This window comes from Vicugna pacos, unplaced genomic scaffold (genome assembly GCF_048564905.1).
Source record: "Vicugna pacos unplaced genomic scaffold, VicPac4 scaffold_18, whole genome shotgun sequence".
NCBI lineage: Eukaryota > Metazoa > Chordata > Mammalia > Artiodactyla > Camelidae > Vicugna > Vicugna pacos.
Window position 1 is genome coordinate 882,919 of NW_027328739.1, and position 7,874 is coordinate 890,792.

Consider the following 7,874-nt stretch of genomic DNA (forward strand, 5'->3'; position numbering starts at 1 on the left):
TTCTTTTTTTTAATGTGTATTTCAATTCTTTCTTCTTTGATCTTTCTAATTTCTCTCTTTCTGCTGACTTTTGGTTTTCTTTGCTCTTCTTTTCATGATTAGTTTACATAGAATGTTAGATCATTTATTTGAAATTGATTTTCTACATTGAGGAGGGCCTTGTCACTATGAACTTACTTCTTAAGCATTCTTTTACTGTATTCCATAGACTTTGTGTAGTGTTTTGACATATTTCTCAAGATATTTTTTAATTTCTTCTTTTACTTCTTCATCTCCCCGACTTGTTATAGTACCATGGTGTTTAATTTATATGCTGTAATTTTTTCTCCCTTTTTATCTGTGAAGGATTTCTAGTTTCATGCTATTATACTCAGAATAGTTGCTTGAAATAACTTTTATCTTCTTAAATTTGTTGAAGCTTCTTCTGTGCCTGTGTACATAATCTTTCCTAGAAAATATTCCATCTGAACTGGAAAAGAATGTATATTCTCTTTGGGGAGGAGTTCTGTTTTGAAAATATCAACGAACTCCAATTATTTTATCATATATTTTTGTATCTTGGTTTCCTTATTAATTTTCTGTCTGAAAGACAAGTCTATTGATGGTAATGGGGAGTTATATTCTCCGACTGTGATTGTGTTCCTATCCATTTCTCCCTTTTATCTATTAGTATTTGTTTATGTATTTAGGTGCTCCTATTTTGAGTGCATATATCTTAATGAGTTTAATAACTTCATATTTTATTGCTCCTTTAATCATTGTGTCATGTCCTTGTCTATCTTTCTCTGCGGCCTTTGTTGTAAAGTCTATTTTGTGTGAAGTCAGTACTGCTAGTCCTGCTTTCTTGTCATGTCCCTTTGCATGGAATATACTTTCCCATCTTCTGAATTTCAATTAATCTGTGTTCCTTTTACTAAAGTGAGTCTCTTCTCTGCATCATAATGTAGAGTGTGTTATATTATCCCATCTGACAATATATATCTTTTGATTGAAGTGCTAAGTCCATTAATAATTGTGATAATTATTGATAGACTGGTGTTTATTTACATTTTGAACTTCATTTCCCAGTTGATTTGATATTTCCTTTTTGTTCATTTCTTTTTCTTTTTGTGGCTTGATAAGTTTTCTGTTATTATCTTGGTTTCTTTTTGGCTTTGTGACTTCATTGTAAGATTTTGAATTATGGTTACTCTGTTTTGTATGTATATTGACATATTACTATATCTTTTTATTTTAACTGATAGGAATAGAAATTCTAACCCCTCCTATAGAGAACAGAAACAAGAAGAAAATTCTCTGTATTGTTCTGTTTCACTCTCTGACCCATAAAAATTTTGATGTCCTGTTTTACAACATCATGTTTATTCTATTGTAATACATTGTAGATATTGCCAGTCTAATTATGCCTTTCTCCTTTCCACAGCATCCTGCTTTTTGTTTCAGAGTAAATATTACATTATTTTTTTGTTGTTGCTAAATTCTTTTAGTATTTGCTTTTGTGGAAGTTATTTATCTCTCCTTCTAATCTAAAGGATATCCTTGCTTGATAAATTATCTTAGATTACAGGTTCCTTTCATTCAGGATTTTGAATACGTCTTGCCACTGCCTTCTGCCTGTTGTATTTGTGTAAGAAATGTGTTTCCAAATATAATATATATAATTATATATATATATGAATAGAATATATAAAAATGAATTTAAGAAGTAAGGGGGAAATGTATACGTTAAAAAATAGAAAATATTGATGAAGGAAATTAAAACTGATCCAAAGAAATGAAAAGATCTCTTATGTTAATGATGTGAAACAATGTGGTTGAAAGAACCATACTACACAAAGCAATCTAATTTAGTGTGATTCATGTAAAAGTACCCATGAGATTTTTCCATTAAATGGAACAGATAATTTCAAAATTTATATGTAACCACATAGATCATGAGTTGCCAAGATAATCTTGAAAAAGTGTATTAAATCTAATAGTGACTAGTTCTCTGATGTTAAACAGTCCAACAAAGTTTTAGTAATTTAAATAACATGATACTGGCTCAAAAACAGACACCAATCAATAGAAGAGGATAGAGCAACCAGATATAATCCCTCACACCTATGATCAATTAACCCATGAAAAGGGAAGCAAGAGTATAAAATGAAGAATAGACATCTATTCAATAAGTAATGCAGGGGAGACTGAACATGTAAATGATAGATTAGAATAGTTCCTCAAATTGTATACAATCCATAAGCAGCGAATATCTTTCTATTTATTTTGTTTACTTATATTTCTTGCACCTGCAATTTATAGGTCTATATTTAGTCCTTTTATTTCACTTAGCAAATGTATTCCTAGTTTATTCCTTGTGGTATATATATACACACAATATTTTTCCTAATATCACTTTCTGATAATTTGTTCTTACTATATAAAAATGCAACAGATATTTGCATATTGATTTTGTATTCTGCCAGTATACTAAGTTTGTTCATTATTTGAAACAGCCACTGGAGGAGTCTATGGTTTTCTGTCTATGCCTAATTATGTCATCTGTAAAAATTTTACTGCTTTTTTACAAGTTGAATGCCTTTTATAATTTTTCTTGACTAGTTGTTCTGGCTAGGACTTCAAGTAGTGTAATTTAGTACTTGTGAGAATGAGCTACATTTTCTTATTAATGGACCGACCAGGGAAAAACCTTCCTGTATGTTAACATTGAAGTTGATGTTAGTCATGGATTTTTCATATATGGCTTTTATTATGTTTAGTAACATTCTATTTAAAGTGAATTTGTTAAGAATATTTTTATAAAAAAGTAAAGATCAGATCTGTGAATAATTTTCCTACTATTTTGAGAAAGTTTTTTTTGAATTCTCTGCTTTTTAAGGGATTGTATCACATATATTGATTTGCATTTGATAAGTAATATTTATGAATTAGGACTAAACCCAGCTAAACTATAGTTTACAGTACTTATAATATGCAATTAATTCTGGTTGCTAATGTTTAGTTAGAATGGAATGTACACATAATGAAAGAAAAATTTACATTGTAAATTGAGTGTACATTTATTTATTTAAAATTTTTTTCCCTCATTTTGAATTTGGCTTATGTTTAATGGAATTTATTTCTAAATAAAGAATATAACTTTTGGTAGAACTGGATCTTCTATGGTTTACTGATACACAACGTAACTATTATTTACAATTAGTGAACAAAACACTTGCCTTAAAATGCCGTATTTTACTGACAAAATAAACTGTTTCAGGACTGAGATACATATTACTTCCTAAAATGCATTACCTGGTCTTTTCCACCCCAACACACATATAAAGTTATTTCTTAGTTTGTTGATTGTTTGTTTGTTTGCCCCTTAATGGAGGCACTGCTTATTGAACCCTGGATCTTGTGCATAAGTGTATTTATGAACATCATTTTGGAATACTAAACAAAAGCCACAAGAGTATGGATTATAAAGATGACAAGAAAATTTATTCCTTCTAGGGACTGAAAACCCTTTGAGTGAAAGAATAGCAAAAATACATATTTGTAAATATACAATAAGATTTTCTCTTTTGTAATTTTAGAGTAGAATATAAAATTACATTTGTTTTACTTATAGAACTGAATTACAATTTGAAACAAAATTTCCGCCCCTTGGGTTTTCTTACATTTGATTCATTATTTTTATCTAATTATTTACCATTTATTTATATACAAAACAAATAAACTGATATTTATTCTGCTCATGTTCTGAATATAGAGCTACTTATTATAAAGTACACAGAAAAATACTTACTTCCATTTCCAAATCAAATTATGTTTCACTTTAATTACAAATGATATTGAAATAGGTATACATATTCTGTTCAGGTTTTACACAAATTTAACTTTAAATTCCAAAACTTTAAATTTATTTTATATTTTTTGTTCATTATTTATACTCTGTTCAACCATGTGGTATAAATTTCTGTACTAAAGAATGGAGATTGGTTTAATTTCATAGACCCCAAAATTAAATTATTTTAAAAGATTTTGTTGGGAAAATTTTTGGAGATCACACTGTAAAAATAAATGTACTATATATTTCATTTTAACTGGATTAATGAGAAATAATCACTGACTGGAAGTTACACTTGAGTTGCTGGGAGACCAGTCGTTTTGTGATGTCACAGCTACTCAAGTTGAGAACCATTGTGAAGGCCTAGCAGTTTATCTGTGCAGGACTGCAAAAGCACCATTTGAAGCTGCAGTGCTCAAAATCATTCAGATTAGAAAAGTAGCTGTAGAAAAAGTTATTTGAGATGGCACATATTTCTTCAAAAATTCAAGATGTGTCTCATAAAGATGGACCAACTGGTTTAGGAAACTCCGTTAGATCTCTATTGTGTGATCAAACATTCTCTGAGGACTTGGACGTGAGGTCTATGATTGAAGAAAATGCTTTTCAGACTTTGTCTGAAGAATCCTTGATAAAAACACCATGTTACACACATTGTGTTTCTGAACCAGGTGAATATAATGATTTTCGTTCTCTGACATTTCCAAGAAATCTCTGGAAAATGGCTGGGAGTGACCAATTGAAATCCATCTGTTGGGATGATAATGAATCTTTCATAGTGATTGATGAAGATGTCTTTAAGAAGGAAGATTTGGAAAGATAGGCCCCTTTCAGAATATTTGAAACTGGAAGAATGGAAAGTTTACTTAGTCAGCTTAACCTTCATGGGTTTAGGAAAGTGTGGCAGAATTTTCAAAGGTCTGCTTGTCTATCTGACTTTCTGACAGAAGAAAAAGAAGTCTCTGTTTTAAGAAAGGTATTCAGAAATTTTAGTTACCACTTGGTAACTTACATATAAAATTTTATTTTGCACATCAGTCAATGGTAATATAAATGTAAAGCTAGATTTTCAAAATTTTATAAATCTACTAAGACTAAAATAATTTATTTTTTCTAAAAAATGAGGACAGTGCCTTAAGTAGTCTAGATGATGAGAACCTATGCTTGCAACAATGAGTCTTTCCAGAAATCTAAATAAAGGTATTAAGGCTGCTTTTAAAAAGTGCCATTCACCATTAAAGCAATTGTTAACTTCTTAAATTTGATCAGTATACTATTTAAATGTGTAGTTTCCAAATAAGGAACTTCAAAATGTCGTCAGCAATGTTCATATTTTGATGATATTATCTTTGCATAGTAAACTGGGAATCTGAGGTTTTATAGGTTAGGATTATTGTAGTCTTGTGTTATGGTTTAAAATATTACTAAAATGTTTATCATTTTGTTGTAGCTGCATTTCTATCATAATCCAAATTTTAAACGAGGCTTTCCCCAGCTTTTAGTGAGAATAAATAGAAGAGTTGGGATTAAAAATTCTTCTCTGGTGTCTTCATTTGCTGAAGATTTCAACAAGAAGCACTTTAATGCAGGGGGCAATATGGATAATCATAATTCTGTTTTTGTGGCTGACACTAATAGAGAAAGTGCATTTTTACCTTCTGCAATTTTAAACATGTCTCTAATAAGAAAGCCCTCTACTAGCCACATAATTGGTGGTACAACTACCCCGATCAGAAGTGATTTTTCTCCTCTGTCATCGATGTCAGTTAGACCATCATAAAAAATTGCAGTGGATCAACGAGTTATTTTAAATCAGTTGACCACTGTCCACAGGCACTCTCAAAGCAGCTACATTGAAACAAATGGCCGTGTGGTGAACTCCATTTCAACTACAACTTGTACTTCTCAGTACAGCATCTTCTGTCCCATACAGAGCAATTAATTTGGACTGATGTTGGAGCCTTCTACTTTTCCAAATAGATATCACAACATATCTGCCAATGAAATTCGTTTTCCTAAACTTCAACTAGGGATCAACCCACGCTTTCCAGTGCCAGTGATAGCTGGTACATCAGCTACATCTCTTTCAAAGCCAACTCATCAGACATCTTCAGTTTATGAATGTCATCCTAATTACAACTGATCTACCAGAGGACTACCAGATTATACAGGATAACAAAGATTGAAATTGATGTTGGCATATGTTGACAAATAACTGCAATTTTCTTATTTGAACAATAAACATAGATGCGTACCTGTATTTTCCTTATTTTTTTAAAATATAGTAAAGAGTTAAATGAGAGGCTAAGATACCATTAAAAGAGAAAAGTAGATATTTGATTGTTATGATCTTTTTATTGAACACTATGGGAGTAAATTTAAGTAATTTCTTGTAAGGAGGAAGAAAAAATGGAAAAATTTGGAAAAAGAATAAAACATGGAGAGAGGGAAAATTACTAATTGGTTTCTGGTTCAACCTGGAAAGTATGAAATGTGTTAAGTTTGGATAGGTTGGACAGTACATAAATGCTGGAACCGGCCCAGGGATCGTGGTCTATTATGTCATCCCTGGAATCAAAAAGGTCAAATTATGTAGTCTTAGATGGCACATACAGCATGTGGTAGAATTAAAGAAGTAATTTTATCTATGGTCTTCTTTGTGCTGTTCTCAAAGCATTCCAATTGGTGCTTTCATTTCCTGCACTCAAGAGTCTACACTACATTTTCTAGTCAATAATTTATGTTGCTTTTATATTCCAGCCAAAGACAAACTTGCATCCTCAGGGTGGCAGTTAATGCCTTTCCAAATGTAAGCCCACAAACTCAACATAGTTTAGTCATTTCTTTATAAATCTGGCAACTGACTACCTTAGCATATCTTTAAGTTTCACTGTATCTGGAGGTACATTAAAGGAAATGCTTGTCAACAGTGATAGTTCCAACCTCAATACTTTTACTCCAGCTCATCCTTGGACTTTGGTTGTTCTCCTTTTACCTACTTAGACTATCCCGGTCTCAGCACAGATACCACCTCCTCCAGATGTTTTCTGTCTCTCAACCTCTCCTTGTCTAACTTGGATACCAGCACAGTAAGCACAGCACATGCCACAGGATGCATTTTAGTATTTAGTGAGTGAAAAATACCTGTTGACTTTAAGCAAAATTTACTTTCCTGAAACAACAGAACTCTCATGATTTTCAAACTATTTCATTATGGTACATACTCTTCACCACAAACAAGCTCTTTTCATAGCCCAAGGACTAATCACTCAAGACAGTAATTGGAGGTAGGTACAGGAGACAAGTTATTATTTTCTTCTTAATTAATGCCTCCAGAGGCCTAAAATATTCCATTCTCATTTGCTGGATATTTTCCTGTCTCTTCATCACCCACCCAACCCAAAATAGCTGATACTCTTCCCCATACCAATAACTATACTGACTACCAATTAATTTGCTTCTTAGAATCAGAGATTTGTCCAGAAGAGAAAGTGCCATTGCAAGTATTTAATATAGGTTTATACACCCCACATATCTTGTGCCCCTTCTAACCTTCACACAGGATGTATATAAAATGTAATAGCCCCTTGGTTGGTGTGGTCGTATTCAGTAACCAAATTGCAATCTACAATGTGTGGACTAGAAGGAGGTGAGGGTGGTAGAATTAAAAATTTGTCCAACTGCAAGAATACCAAATTTATACTGATATTAGGAAATATAAAATATTCATGGAAGTCTTTGACTATTTCCCACTAATTTAAAATAAAATGTGAAGCATTTTCAGAATTGGAAATGCCCTAAATTGCTGGAACAATTGTAGGCAATGTCAAGGAGCCTACTTCTTCTGCTCACAATGATGCAGCCAGTGTCAGCTGATAAGACTGGAATGGCAGATTTGAGTTCTGAAAACATGTCACCTGTTGTAAAGAAAGCCTTTGATAACCTGGAGAAAGGGCAAATGGGCCTGGGTGAACTCTAGCAACATGCCACCAATATGACATTTACCAAGAGAAGGATAGAGACCACTTACAGCTGGAGAACT

The 7,874-nt window shown here is 32.1% G+C and overlaps 1 long non-coding RNA gene across 1 annotated transcript; it reads left to right on the forward strand.

The window, feature by feature from the left end:
• Nucleotides 1-4,235: 4,235 nt before the first annotated feature.
• Nucleotides 4,236-5,358, forward strand: LOC140692835 (uncharacterized). The gene is made up of 2 exons (XR_012068439.1): nucleotides 4,236-4,503; nucleotides 5,283-5,358. It is a non-coding gene; the product is annotated as an uncharacterized lncRNA (long non-coding RNA).
• Nucleotides 5,359-7,874: the final 2,516 nt, after the last annotated feature.